This window comes from Varanus komodoensis, unplaced genomic scaffold (assembly GCF_004798865.1).
Source record: "Varanus komodoensis strain SLA01 unplaced genomic scaffold, ASM479886v1 scaffold94, whole genome shotgun sequence".
NCBI classification, from domain to species: domain Eukaryota; kingdom Metazoa; phylum Chordata; class Lepidosauria; order Squamata; family Varanidae; genus Varanus; species Varanus komodoensis.
The window spans coordinates 1,034,209-1,050,230 of NW_025336646.1; positions in this window are offsets into that span (position 1 = coordinate 1,034,209).

The following is a 16,022-nucleotide window of genomic DNA, read 5'->3' on the forward strand; positions in this document are numbered from 1 at the left end:
TAACTATTGTTGCTGCTGCAGCACTTGCACTGTATTTTTTTCCTTCTTCCAAGGAATCTGAGGCAGATTATGTGGTCCTCCTCATCTTCATTTTATCCTCACAACAACCTTGTAAGGTAGGTTAGGCTGAGAACCAAAGTCAGCTAGTGAGCTTCACGTGCAAGTGGGGACTAGAACCTGCGTCTCCTGAGTCCCCATTCAACACCCTAACAACTGCACCATACTGGCTCTCCCTTATTAATGGTGCCAGTCAGTCCATGCTTTCTTCCAGGACATGCTTTATTTATTTATTTATTTAAACATTTTTATGCTGCCCCATTCGCCGAAGCCTCTAAATTGGCTATATAATTGGCTAAAGAAGGATATTCCATTCTCTTGCCTTGTTGTCCATTTTGCTTTTTGAATGTTTTGCTGACACTCAAAATTCCACAGCCACTGGGCATGCTCAGTCCTCATGGGGCAAGGTTTGATGACTTCTAGAAACCCTGTGCATGTTGATACCTCATTCTTGTTTTTCAGAGGGGAAAAGAAATACATGGAGCAACCTGCCCAGCCCCAGCAGTTAATGGTGGCTGAGCAGGCTCGGTGACCACAGAATACTGAGCACCCTTTGAAGGGGGCACGTGGAATGGAAAATGGGGCAAAGGGATGGGATGGCTTCACCTGGAAGGTGCATTTCTGGTTGGCTGTGTTGCGAAACCTGGAAGGTGCATTTCTGGTTGGCTGTGTTGCGAAACCCAGCTGCACAGTTGGCTTATAGAAAGAAAGCGCAGCGCAGAAACACTGCATTTGGTATTAGAGCAAATAAGTCCCTCACCAAAGGCTCCTGAGCAAACTAAGCAGTCATGGAATAAAAGCAGAGAAGGGGCCCTTCTTATGGTTCACTAGCTGGTTAAAGAACAGAAGAGGGAATAAACGGAAATTTTTGCCAATGGAGGGTTGTAACCCGTGGAGTCCCACAGGACTCTGTATTCAGACCAGTGCTTTTCAACCTATTCATAAATATTTGGAATGAGTAGCGAAGTGGCCAAGGAAATGTGTGGGCAGCCATGGCTGGATTGCCCAGCTCACAGCTCTACCCTCATTGATTTGCAATCTGAAACATCTTCAGCCCAGTCTGTATGTGTGCGTCTCACTAGCTGAGGGCCATCGGTGGCTGACAGTCTTACCACTAAGGGTGTAGCCCTTTTCAGGCATCTTGCTGCTTTTGACTGCGGTCTGCTCCCTGGCTGGGTGAGCCAGGTTTCTTGCAAAGCGGCTATGGCAGGCCTTGTAGTTCTGACATGCACAGAACTCCTCTATCCCCCCCTAATGTCTAGAAGCATGCCAAGTTGCTCCTATTACCCAGCAAGCTGGAACCCTGAATAGTACCATTCCCTGTGCTGCACCATGTTTTGTTGCCGATACTTCTTGTATAACAAATTGGCAAAGATGTTTAACTCCACAGGAAATAATAAATCTCCTCCGGGCTGGTTCATCAAAGCTGAGCAGATGGTCAGCCACATTTTTTCCTTCATTCCTTTGGTCAGACTCATTCCACTGGTGCAGGAGGGATCACTTTGGTTCAGAGTTGGAGTGCAAAGCTTCTCCTGAATGCAGATGGGTTCCAAATTCAGACATTTCCATGCTGACTCAGCATCGCAGATCTAATCAGTGGGAACCCTATAAACCAGCTTATCAATTGGCATGCCGTTTCCTTCAGCACGGCCAAGTCTTACTGAGAAACCAGAGTCTTAGTTACTCTGCCCATACAAAAAGATACCTTTTGTCCTTAAAATGAAAAGTCAGCTACAAATAGCTTACATTAGAAGTGAAGGCCATATGGTTGGAGGAGACCGAGCTAGTTCTTGAATAGAAATAATCATGATCAGTGACACCAACTGTGATGTTTTTGGCACAATTTTCTTGTAAGAATGTGACACCACCCTAGTTGTGTGAGAGCTCTCTAAATTACAGATTTTCTGCTTCCTTGGCTGATGTTCAGAGGGAATATTGCTTCAGGGGGTGAGGGGAAATAGGCTGGGAAATAGCAGTACTGCTAAATGCAACTTTTTCTCAGCCTTCTGTGGGCCTTCTATGGATCTTGTATGGCGATGTTTGACGGATCAGGAGAAAGGCTGGGAAGGGCAGCTGCCAGAAACCCTGGAGGGCTGCTGCCAGTTCACAGATGACACTGAACTAGGGTGAGTCAAGGGTCTGGCTTGGTGCAAGCTTCCTATTCCCTGTGCTGTTCTTAGATGCCTAGTAAAGAAAGTCATGCCATGTGATGAGCATTTCCCTGTCTCCAGGCCTGCTCCATTGGCTGCTGCTTGCAGGGGCCAGGAAACGCTGAACACAATGGCTGCACTTCATACATCTTTTTTTACTAGACATTCCTGGGCGCAGTGAGGGGCTGAGGAATAGCTGTTCTGAACAACAACCATGCTTTCCTTGCAACAAGGGTAAGAAGCTGTAGTTGTCTCAATAGTGTTGCTTGACGACTCCCATTATCCTGTACATTGGGCCAGACTGGCTGAGGCTGATGAGAGCTGGAGCCAGAATTATAAAGTGGGACCCTGCTCTTCCTCCGCTTTTCATGTCTAGCGTTGCATTTAGCTGTGTCAGAAGGACTGAGGAGGGCATTTTAAATCGCCTCCGCTTCTGCCTCCATCCTGCACACCAATCCATGTACAGATATCTGTGACTCTCACAAATTTCTGCAGCACTTTGAGAACTGCATGTTTAATTTGGAGAATAGACCCCCACCAAAAAAAAAAAAAGCTTTCAACCTCCAAGCTCTGTAGCTCATTACAAAGAAAGCCTCATTCTGTGCTACCTTATGAGACAATCCTGAAGAACTTGTCTGTTGCTTCATTCACTCGAGAAACCTCTCACAGGGTAGAATCAGATCTTCCAACAACAAACGGATTGCTATGTAAAGCACACAACCCAGAACACGGCATCCTGTGGAATCCAACCATGTTCATCAAAAGTCCTAAAATCATCATGGGCTAGACAGAAGGAAAGCACTCTCCTCCCAGCAAGCCCACGCACCCACTGTTTCTACTAATCTGGTGTGATTTCATACCAAACCCAGCTTTTAACCTATGAGGATAACTAAGTTTTCTATCAGTTCTGTCATATCTCAATGCTTCTAGGACCACCTGATCAGACAATGCATTACCACTAAAACCCTCATGAGTGGGGGTCTGGATAAACCCAACTAAGCTCCAGAAGACACAGTTCAAAAGTTAGAAGCCCCATCTTGTTGACTAACAAAGATATAGCTCCTTGCTGGATTGCCAAGACACCTGACAAAGGATCAGAATAATCAGCCGCTCCCATCCAATATCCTTAATCCATTCTAATGCTGGTATAATTGCTGTCAATTCAGCAGTCATTATAGAAACCCACTCAGATATGCAGTATTTTTTCCCACACCCTAAATTCAGGAACACAATGCAGCAGCAACCCACCCATTTTGAATACTTTTAGATCCGTCTGACAAATCTAACAATGATTGCCTTGCTTTAAAGCTTTAGGTGCAACACTTCCTATGCTAGGTTGATTGCACAGCTCATGTCCACAACTGGAGGCAACAGTAAGCAAGAATTGAAAAAGAAGCGACACGGAGAAGGCCTAACAGAATCCCTGCTCTGTTAACAAATGGGCAGCAGGCAACTGAAGCCTAACGGAGGCTAACAAGACCTGTTGTACAGGCCTGTGAAGCAAAACAGCAAGAAGAAAAGACTGAGAAAATAAACGCTGAGGATGGAGAGAACTATGCCATTAAAAAGCAGACTGAGATCTTGCAAGAATCTCAAATGATGATTCCAGATTGCTAGCGAAGATTAGAAGCTGCACATGCTGATCTTGCTCAGCTATTAGAAAATGAAAAAGAGTTGGAAGAAACGGAAGAATATAAAGATACACTCTCGGTACTCAAGTCAGTCAAGTTAGAAGTCTAAACTGATTTTTCAGTACTTCATGTTTGCCTTGGTATTGAGTCCATGGCTACTCCTTACTAATGTTTGGCCACTGTTGTATTTATTCAAATAATGTTAAGAATGATAGTGTGCTGAAACTATATTTTAGGCCATCACAATTGATTTAGCTCTTCTCTTTCTTTAAGATTCTTTTGGAAGTGTTTTATTGAAAATTGTATAATCATAATACACCATCCAGAGACACAAGTAATTGGACGGCATACAAATTTTATAAATAAACTGACCAGACTGTAAAGGGCTTTTGCCTCATATTGTAGCCTGAGACTTCTGTGAGGTTGGGGAGATGATGGCTCAGCTGAGGACTCATCTTCTGGCCCGGAGGACCATCGATAAGGCACTGACAGTTCTGCCCTGAGGAAATAGCCTGTTTCTCCACCTCCTTCTCCTCCAAATCTTCTGCTGCCCAGCAAAAGGCCTGAAGCCTGATAATAGCCCCCTTCCAGATTGCTCCTACTGGCTTCTTGGCAGCCTCACTGTCCCCTGCCCCAGCTCTCTTGCATTCCCCACCCCCAGCTGGACAAAAGTGCCAGGAGCCCCGTCATCATTTTCCCCTTCTTTTTCTTGGTGGCTGGCACACTGCAGAGGAAAGCGCTGAGCTGCAGCTTCGGCCATCTTAATTTCCGAAGAATGCCTCTGAGCCTTGGGGGTTGCCCAGAGGCATTCCCAGAAAACAAAGCAGGTGATGGCTGCAGGCCCTCACTTTGCTTTGAAGTGATCCCTATGAGAACCCCAAAGATGCCACCCTAGTATTTATAACTCAGTGGTATTTTTATAGAAGTTTCTGCCTGAAGATACAGAGTTTTTCAGACCTTTCTCGTTGAATATTGAGCAGCTAGGAAATGTTTGTACTAATATTGCAGAGGTGGCCAGTCTTGCTGAACGGAAGAGCCACATACGGTAAATGTCAGGTGTTTGGGAGCTGCAAGTGGGTGCCTGTGGGGGGCAGCACGTGGTGAGTGGCAAGTGGGTGCCTCTGGGTGCTCACAGGCAGCAAGCCACGAGCCACAGAAGAGCCACATGTGGCCCGCGAGCCTCGATTTGGCCACCCCTGTCATATTGCTTAAACCTCTCTTGAGCAATCAGAGCATACTCTGTGATCTAAAGTGCAGTGCACCATTTTAGGCTTTTGGCTTTTAGGGTAGCTCTTCCCAATACCGTGGCTGGATGACTTCATCGTGACAATGTGGCTTCAGCTAGAATTCAGGTAATTTGTTAATGTGGGCTTGAGCAATTTGCAAATGCACATGCAGTCTGTTTAGGTAATCTTTGGAAATCGTTGCATAAGCTGCTGTTACTGAATTGGGATTAGTGCCATGGTAGCCACTACAGAGACTATTTTCCACATACACAGCAGGTGAGAGATGTAAAAACTGAAGACAGAAGTACTGTTGAATTAAAGTTGAAGACAGACATGGTTTGTTAGTGCCTGCTGGTTAGAATGAATTGTTATCTTTTATTTATATCTTAGCCAGCTGAGGATAAACACATCATGCATCTGATAAAGTGAGGTCTGGCCTGTTAAAGCATATGCAGTAATTCATTTTGACATGTCTTCCTGGCATGGAAAGCAACTCATGGGCCAGTATTCATAAACACAGGAATAAAACATTAAGACATTTTAGTGTTATATCTGTTTGGAACTGCAGCACGTGCCAGCTTTGCTGTAGTCACTGGGAGACGTAAGTCAAAGTAATTTTGGTAAATGACATATTCAGTGGCTGCTGTTTCTAGATGCATCATTTGTGCATGTCTAACAGAACCAGCTGTACATCAAACGGGCTGCTGTGCATCAGGCTATTTGAAAACAGGGCATCACATTTGAATGTGGAGCTTGTTAGGAGCCATAAATAGCTCAGGTTAGTTTTACAGACTTTACCAGCAGGCTATTCATAGAAAGGTATTTTGGCCAACGGAGGAGCAGTGCTGTTCAGAGTAAAACCCAGTCAGAATACCAGCGATAACAGCTGGGAATGGCACATGCTGCTTTCCTTGGGAGTCACAGAAATTGTTCATGGGTCGTCCTCCTTGCTCCATCTTAGAGCCAACCTATCTGTTCAGAAAGGTTGCAGGGGAAGTGAGTGTTTTGGATGGCATCATTTTGGACTGAAAGTGGCCCACTAGTTGCTTGCACTGGGGGCTAGATTTAAGAAGATGGTTCTTTGCTTTCAAGACCTACATGGACTTCGTCTGGGATTACCTGTGGGACTGAAATTGCGTATATATTTGCCCATTCATTGAGGTCCTGCAGCAAGACCTTGCAGTGTGGGCTTCGCTGCTTCAGAGGCAAGATTGCTGAATAGCTCTTTCTTGGCAATTTGGGGACAGGATCCTTGCTGCTCTATCTCAGGGCCAGTGCAGCGAAAGAGCCCCGTGGCAGCAGTGAGGGAGCGGAGCCTCACCATCAAGCCATACGTGTTTGTCCCACCAAAAGACCCAGACATGATTATCTGGGGGAAGTGGGTGCTTCTGCAGAGTTTTCTCTGTGCCCTGCTGCAAAGACTGAGACAGGAACCTAAGCAGATATCAGTTGTACCGAATGGATTGCATTCAATAGAAGTCTAACCGAAGTTGCATACTTTTTGACGGGTCTGCTCTAACCTTGCCTGCAACCTTAGGGGTTAAGGGGAAGCAGTCTGTCGCGTTGTCCCAATGTGGAGGTTCTGTTTGTGGAAGCCAGTCCCTGCTGGGTGTCAGAATGAAAGAGAAAGTTGTTCTTGGCCTGTGTTTCAGGGCCAGGGTGACACAGACTCTTCAGATGGGGTAGATGAGCCCTGGGAAGTGGGGCCTCCCAGTACGGAGATAGAAGAGTGGAAGAGCTTATCTCAAGGCTGCCCTCTCCAGGTGTTCAGACAGACCCTGAGAACAGCCAGAGCCTGCAAGTGCCAGGAGGGGGGAATTGGACAGGGCCCAGGCAAGCCCACTGAACTTGCAGGGGCCTCTTTTCTGAGTAAGGAGTGTGATTTTCCCATTTCCCTTAATTTCTTTGCTAGTAACAAGTGATGGCTGTGGGTGCTTGAGAGGGGTGGATTTGGGGTGAAGAAGAGGGGCTTGAGAAGGGTGGATCTGGTGTGGGGAAGTGGGGAAAAGTCACTGAATGAAAATTCTGAGCAGCATGTGGAAAGAGAGACCCAGACAAAGTTGGGCCATTGTTTATAAATGCATTAGGGTTTTTGATGTGTAGCACGAATAAAGGGGATGGATTGCCTGTGCCTTTACCATGCCTACAGTTTAGGAATGTCTCAAATTGCCAATTCAATATTTACCTTACTGTAATACCCACAGGCCTCATTGTGCTACACCCTGTGCAAACACCGAGCAAGGAACAGCCCCTGTTGAGAAGAGCACCCTTTTGAAGACTTAAATTTCTTGGTGTATAATATTCCTGTTGTAAAATGCCAGAGAGTTCTTCCCCCACCTGAAGTGGGGTGGGGAGGGAATGTGTCAGGAGATCAAAAGAAGAACCAATGTAAGCATTGGGAAACTGATTAGGGGTTCAAGATACAAACTTCTGCTGAGACAATGATCCCAAGTATGCTTAGGAAGAGCTAGTGCTTCCATTAAGGATGCTTGCTTGCTTGCTTGCTTGCTTGCAGTGAGAAGATCACATGTTTAGATGGATTCTGTGAAAACATCAAAAACAGCATGTTACTAATGATGTGCTTCAGGTTCAGTTGAATTCTGAATTGAATCAGGCTGATTCGAACAGATTCTGGTAGTACACAAATCAACGCAGGGCTCCTCCAATGCAGAATGTGTCTGAATCTTGAATACTCCTGGCAGTTCAGGATTTGGAGGGGCACAAAGGCTGGGGTCACACATCACGACAAGCAACCCTGCTGCCCTGCATGCATACATAAGGGAAACCCCTCAAGCCTGCAAGTGGGAGGGGGAAGAATCAGCAGGGAGGTGGTGCCCAGTTGGGGGCAGAGCTACGCAGCTTGTTCCCCACCGGGCCCCTTCTTGCCCCGGCAGCCGAGCAGGTCAAGCCCCATCTGGAGCTTACCTGAGCACCTTTCACACATGTGGTAGCGGTGAGGGTGAGGCAGCACTCACAGCCCTTCCTTGCTCCCATGTGCGAGGGAGGCATCCCCGACTGAGCACGGCCACCCAGTGGAGTCTCATTCCGCCTGCTTGAGCACATGAGGCAGGGCAATGGGGGAGGCAGCTGGGTGGAACCGCACCTGTCTGCAGCACTGCCCGCCCCATTGCCCAGTCCTTCCCCAAAGTTCTCTAGGGCAGGAGGTGGGCAGAGCAGGGATGCCCCTGACAGCGGCAACAAAGCTCCCAACATAAATAATTTTTCTCCAGCCCCTCCATATAAGGAAAACACCAGGGCAGGAAGAGGGAACGGGAGGGGTAATCTTGTGGCCAGCAGTTGCTGCACTCATGATAGATCGCTGTGTTGTCTGAACCTGGGCAAGCAACCCCCTGGTGGGTACAGGGAAGCAGCCAGTGAACTGCTTAGCACAAGTAGCAAAAATCCCTTGCCATTCTGCCAAGCTCACCAGGGCCAGGGCCAGGGCCAGGATAAATTGGTTGTGTTAATCAGCAAATACATAAATCAAAATAATACAAAAATTGTGACAAACCAGGGCTTTCCCCTCCAGTGTGCTATTTGGGCACTCGAAGGGGCTGTCAGCCTGGAGATCGTGAAAAGGAGGGGAGGGAGGAAAAGCCACGGCAAGCACAACTGGACTCATGATTGTGACGGGGAGGACAGACAAGATGGGTTCTGCTGCAGAGCCCTTGGGATATCCATGGGAGGATGCGGGGAAAGGAGTAGGGACACCCCATGGGCAGCCTGATAGGTTGTCAAACAGACTGTATTCTTCAGGGAACAACCAGTCCATCATGGCTTATTGCCAAGGTGGGTTGTGACGTGTGAACCCATCCATTGCTTACTTGAGTAGAATATCATGTTTCAGAGCATATGCAGACTTCTCTGCAGAGAGGATGACCTGAGATCATCCAATAACACCATACTTGCCATTTCCCAATGTCAGTAATCTAGTCAGTACATTTGAAAGTTGCTTAGGTCTGGAACCACCTTTGTAATGACTGTGCACTTGGATGATAAAAATGCTGGCTAGTTGTGCCAAGTTGTTTATGTCTAGGGTGTGTACTGGGGTAAGAAAAAGTGAAATTGGGTCTATTCTATTTGTATGGCTTGGTATCAGTTTACCAGATCATCCTGAGATCATCCATGATACAGGTGCTTGTGTGAGAAGTAGAAAATTACTGTGACTAACAGAGTAGAACAGTTAAGGCTATAGATCAAGGCTATTATTTTGTGTTAGCACTAGTTTCACTATTAATCACTAATAGACTACAAGATGTAATCAGTAGACGTGGCATTAAACTTTTGAACTTAGAATCCAAAGTACGGCTGCATAATTAGCTAATGCATATCAATGGTACCTCCTAGTATGACTCAGAGGGTTATTAACATGAACATAGGACGTATGAGCAGGAGGGGGAAACATACCAAGGAGTAGTATGATGAAGGTGGACCAAATCATCCTGTGATCATCCATAATACAGGTGCTCGTTACCCAGCTCGCTGCTCATGCATGGTTACTAGATATGTGAGGTCTGTGAATACAGCAGGAAAGGGCTTTTAAAACATCATTGGCATGCAAAAGAAATCCAGTAGTAATATTGTAAAGGAGCCACTGAGAACTAAGTCAGATTGCAACTATTAACATTAGCAGTTTTTCATACTGTAACTATGACTTGATTCTTCTCTAGTTTCCCCAAAAGTCTGCCAGATTCTTCAGATATAGTAATAATGGCATTTACTCTTTCTAGTTAAGAGAAGCAGTTTGCACAGAGTTCCCAATTTACACTGTTGTCCAAACATTCTCCCCCACTCTCCTTTTGATGTTCAGAAATTAGTGCCAGTGCTTGTGTGGCTGAACAGCACTATTTGTTTATTTAAAACACGCTGTATGCACTCTGTGTGCTATTGCTGCTAGCATGCCATGAGAAATAAAGGAATTGCCCTCTGAACTTGGCAGGGTGCAGGCATCTAATTGTGCACAGGAGGAGGGTGGAGGCAAGGCCTGTCTCCACGCTTCCTCTGCCCTGCTCATGACTGCCTTTTGCTCTGGCTCATGTGGAGAGGCTGAGGCATTGCAGGGGTTCTTCACAGAATGGTGGGGCCTTGCTCCCCCCTTCTTTCCCCCCAGTGCTAGTTCTAAAAACATATTCCATGGAAAGAACCACGGCAGCAGCAAGGGTGGAGGGAGAGCCCCTCAAGGGCAGAGTTCCCCCTGCAACATTGGAGGGGTTTCATGAGGTTGCAATGGGGACTCTGACTTTTCCTATGACTGCCCAGACACTGCCTATCAGTCACAGGATCGTGTCCTTAGGTCTTCTTTGAGTTTAAACAACCCACAAAAGAGGCTGCTCTCTGTGGCTGGGTTCACACACAATGCTAAACCATGGTAGAAACCACCATGGCATGGTTTCTCATGTTTTGTGAGAAACCATGAGTGGGACATCATGGTAAGGATGATCCCCATGTAACCATAAAGCGAAACAATGGTCTGATCTATGGTTTCCATGCTTCACTATGGGCTTGTTCAGTTGTGTGAACCCAGAAACAATGGCTGCATTCACACATAACACCAAGCTACGCTGGAAACAATGCAGGCATGGCTTGTTATGTGCGAATGCATCATCATCATCATCATCATCATCATCATCATCATCATCATCACATTTCTATGCCGCCCCTTGCTGAAGCCTCGAGGCGGCTTACAACACAATAAAATACATTGAAATACAATAGAACATAATAAATTACCATTAAATACAAAAATACAAAAATACAAAAAATACACTGAGTTACAAACATAATAATATAAAATTAAAATTATCAGTATAAAATAAGTAAATAAATAATATAGGAGGAGAAAAGAGAAGGAAGAAGAAGTTTCCCTGGCCAGATCATATGTTTTAACAATTAAAATGATGTTTAAATAAAAAGGTCTTTACCTGGCGCCGAAAAACCAGTAATGACGGTGCCAGGCGGACCTCTTTGGGGAGTGAATTCCATAGGTTGGGCGCCACCGCAGAGAAAGCCCTCCTCCGAGTACTTACTCTCCTAATTTCTTTCATGGAGGGTTCCCGGAGAAGGGACTCTCCCGCAGATCTCAAAGGGCGGTCAGGCATATACGGACATAAGCGCTCATTCAGGTAGCCAGGACCCAAGCCGTTTAGGGCTTTATAGGTCATAATCAACACCTTGAATTGGGCCCGGGCTTCAATGGGAAGCCAGTGAAGCTGACGGAGGACTGGAGTCATGTGAGCATAACGCCCCATCCCTGTCAGCAACCTGGCAGCTCTATTTTGCACCAGTTGAAGTGTTCGGACCGTCTTCAGGGGAAGCCCCACGTAAAGCGCGTTACAGAAGTCTAGGCGGGAAGTCACCAGCGCGTGTGTCACCGTCGCCAGGCAGTCGTACTCCAGGTAGGGGCGCAGCTGATTAATCAGCCGAAGCTGAAGGAAGGCGCTCCTCGCCACCGCTGTCACCTGAGCTTCCAAAGAAAGCTCCGGGTCGAGGAGTACTCCTAAGCTGCGGACCTTATCCCTAAGAGGGAGTGTTGCACCATTCAGGACCAGGTCAAATCCACCCTCTCCGAAGCCCGATCCGCCAACCAACAGGACCTCCGTCTTGTCTGGGTTGAGTTTCAGTTTATTGGCCCTCATCCATTCCATTACCTTGGCCAAGCACCGGTTCAGCACAGCCACTGCCTCACCTGGATTAGTGGAAAACGAGAGGTAGAGCTGGGTATCATCAGCGTATTGATGATTCCGCAGCCCACACCTCCTGATGACCTCTCCCAGCGGTTTCATATAGATGTTAAATAGCAGAGGGGATAGAATGGAGCCCTGTGGTACTCCATGGCATAGCTGCCATGACGTAGAGACATGGTCCCCCAGCACTACCTTCTGGAATCGACCGTTGTGATAGGAGCGGAACCACTGCAAAGCAGTGCCTCCAACCCCCAATCCCGCTAGCCTATCCAGAAGGATACCATGGTCGATGGTATCGAAAGCCGCCAAGAGGTCCAGAAGAACCAACAGGGATGCGCTCCCCCTGTCCTTCTCCCTGCACAGGTCATCGTACAGGGCGACCAAGGCAGATTCAGTACTGTACCCGGGTCTGAAGCCGGACTGAAATGGGTCCAGATAATCAGTTTCATCCAAGAGTGCTTGGAGTTGTCCCGCCACCACTCGCTCCAACACCTTGCCCAGAAACAGGATGTTGGCCACTGGTCTTATAGTTAGTGGCCATCAGAGGTGAAGCACAGCCCATTGGGTTTCTATGAAACCACATGGAGAAGCCCGAGCTTGTTGTAAGGTTTGCACACTTCACAGTGATGTGTTAGTTATGTGTGACCCCAGTTGCCAAGTTTGCCTGCAGTTCCAGGTTTCCACCATCTAGTTCGGTGGCAAGAATGGCTGCAGCAAATGCTCCAGCCTCCATTTTGGCCTAGCAACTATTCTGCCCAGCAACTGCTGAGGCAGCTGCAGCCATGTTCCGACTGGCTGCCTTGGGCTGCGTCCTCCCTCTGTGCCTTCCTACTCTCCATCCACAGCTGTGGGAACGTTGCGATAGCAGAGGACTGTGGCCCACCTCCTCCAGCAGCAACGGCCACGAAGACAGCTGTGCTTGGCACTCTGGTGATTGGAAATGGCTCAGTGCTTCAGTTGCTCAAGGAACCGGCAGTTTCCTTATGTGAAGGCTGCTTTACTCATGAGGAGCACATGGGCTGTGTGTGGCCATTGTCCTGAGAAGCCCAGGTCCCCCATTCTGTTGCCCACCCTCCTTGCCACTCCTATTTTGTTTCTGGCATTCTTGAGGCATTCCTGCGGGTGGTCATCAGGCCCCACTGTCACCCCCCCCCCATAACTGCACGGCAAACACAGCGGGGAGGCAGCACGACCTTGGAGACAGCCGTGCTTGGTGTTTCTGTCTGCTTGCTGCAGTTTACACAAACTCCACTCACAAGCTGCTCTGCCTTTGTTTATCTGGCAGAAGCTTCACTCCCCTCTCAGCAAAGGTGCCCTTGCATGAGAGGAGCACGGGGCTGCACACAGGCCGTTGCCAACAGGGTGACCGCCCCCAAAAGCCCATGCATCCCGCTCTTGCTCCCACGCTCATCTTGTCCCTGGCATTTATTTTATTATTTATTTTTATTTTATTTAAAATTTTTGTATGCCGTCCCATTCGCACGAGCCTCGGGACGGCTTACATACAATAAACACCATACATTGGCATTCCTCCTTGAGACGATCAGTAAGCCCTGCTGTCACCTCCCCTCGCCCTCTGAACCCTAATCCACACCTCGATTTCCCAGTAGATCTGGGAGAACCACCCACAGAGGTTCCCCCAGTAGAGCTTCCATCCCAGCATGGATGCCAGTCTGCTTCCTAGCAGTAGCCACAGGACCGGGGTGCTCCTCAGGGAAAGCTGCCCACCCCACAGAGAGATGTGGGGGTGGTGAATGGGGCCATGGCACAGATGCTTCCACCCCTACAGCCCTGTGAACATGGAAATGATGAAATTGGCTGAACCCATAAACCAGGTAAGGAATCACATCACACGGTAACTTCACAGCATAGTCTAGCATTATGTGTGAATGCAGCCTGTGTTTCTACATGTTTCTCTTGTCATGCTTTCTTCCAATCAGCCTCTGATGGATAGCAGGTAATTCTGCAAAAATTCATCGGATCTTACTACCAAATACTGAGAGCCACAAATATATACTTTTATTACAACTATTGAAAACTGCCAGATAACTGTGATTAAAGGAAAGTGTTGACTTTCATGATGTAATTTTACTGGATGTCAAATTCCAATATGTAAAGAAGTCAAAATATTCAGGCAATACCTGCAAATTTATTTAGTCTCAAGATTTCCACAGGACAATTTTGGGGAGCAAATTCATATATAAATAGAGAGGCAGCAACCTAATTTAAATTACTATTTAATAATTTTGAAATGAATCAATGGGAAACATGCCATTAATATACATACTGTTGAGAAATCTTATTTTTTTCAGCATAAGATCACGGTTGGACATCATGTTAATCCCTTTTGTTTGATACTGCCCTGAGTACTGACATGTTTCTGGACTTCAGCTTAATGTATCTTTGTTTTTTTCTTTCCCAGTTTAGAGCTGAAGAGCTAAGTGCTAGTTTTACGAGATATCCCAGGACCTTTTGTGTTTGGAAGGTCACTTGAATTTAAAATAAGGGCTGCCTTCATTCAGGAAACTGAATTCCAGCTTCAACACCACTAGGCAGGAAGAGAAAAGCAGTCTTGGAAACATTTTTGTTCTGAAGTCCCACATCTTTACCATCTCTTATTATTCTCCTTCACCTCCTTCTGTGTAACTAACACTGACCAGGGTGGATCTAATTCTTTGTGTAAGGAGGAGGTATCAAATTCCCATTTGTTCATCAATGAAGTGAGATGATCATCTCTGGGGAATTTGCCAAATGTGCTTTTCTGGGCTGCATGTGACCAGCCCAGGACATTTTAAATTGTAACTCACTTTCCGTTTTCTATAAATATTCTCCCTAAAAACAAGGCAGATTCAAATTGAAATCCTCTTGCAGTTCCCTCAGCCTGGACAAGCTTGTGTGTAATAATATGGGTTCCCAAAGAAGAAAGAAACTTGTATCTTTTTTAAAAACTTGAGAATGACTAGGGTGCTTTTCTAAATAAATATGCTTCATCATCATTGGCATACAAACTCCTGCAGGTTATTGCCCAGTTAATTGAGAAGAGCTTGGAAAGCAGTCTTCTTTTGTCTGCCCCATCTGTTAGGGTTGCCAGATTTTCAACTGGCTTCTGCAGCTGTGCCTTTAACAACAACCAGATCTGCAGGAAATAGCAGGTGATAATGTTTATCTTCAGGACAGCTTTGGCAAGCATCTTCAGCTCATTCCTGCTGATCAAGCTACTGTCAAAAGGCTGGTTTTTCTATGAACAGCTTCTCTGATGTCTATCATCCATTCTGTTTGTTCAGGCAATGCTCTGTATGGTAAATCAGTATCCTGATAGCCCTCTTCTTTCTCTCTCCCAGAAAGCATTAGGGCCCCACAAGTTGCTTAGCCCCGACTACTGTCTCAGAACCACAGCCCAAGCCTTTCAAGTCTGGACTGCCCACACTCTAGGCCAGGGATGGCGAATCTTTCAGAGACCGAGTGCCCAAACTGCAAACCAAAACCCACTTATCGCAAAGTGCCAGCACTGCAATAAAACCTGAGGTTTTAGTTTAGAAAAAACAACTCGCAGCCAGTCCAAGCAAATATTTATATATCCCTGGCGGTGCACTGACCAGCCATGCAAAAGCTCGGACGAGGCCCAGCTAATGAGTTGTGGCTCATGACGTCATCGCCTGGCGCTGCTACTCCTTTCCGAGCATGCGCATGGCCTCTATGTGCGCTGTTATCTGATGCTCGGCTGCTGGGGTGATGCTGGGGCGACTTGGCTCACGTGCCAACAGAGGGCTCTGCGCACCTGCTGTGGCACACGTGCCATAGGTTCGCCACCACTACCCTAGACTATGTGCATAGCAGCCCTTGGCTCAGCCACAGGGCGGGTTTGAACTATTTTTGTCCACTTTTTAAATGCCGTGTTTCTCCCTTTTTCCACCTTGTCTTGTGAGCATAGGATATATACGTTTATTTATAGCTGATTAATTCTATTCTGGAGTTCATATAGTGTCTATTAACAATCTGCATACTCTTATAAGCAATCACCTGTATATATGTATATGTATATACTCTTATGTGTTCAATATAAATGCCATCATGGAAGAGATGTGTATGCATCAGTGGAGCAAATCTGCCAAGATGTGCTGAGGTAAGGAGGCAAAACCTCTTCCAGCACAAGCACCAAATTCCATTGTGAAGGTTTTAGAGAGATACAGTCCCGTGGCAGACAGGTCCAAAATCCCCCCATCCCTGCCAGCTTATTTTAGCTTAAAATTCTCAGTAAAATTTAGGCATGGCATT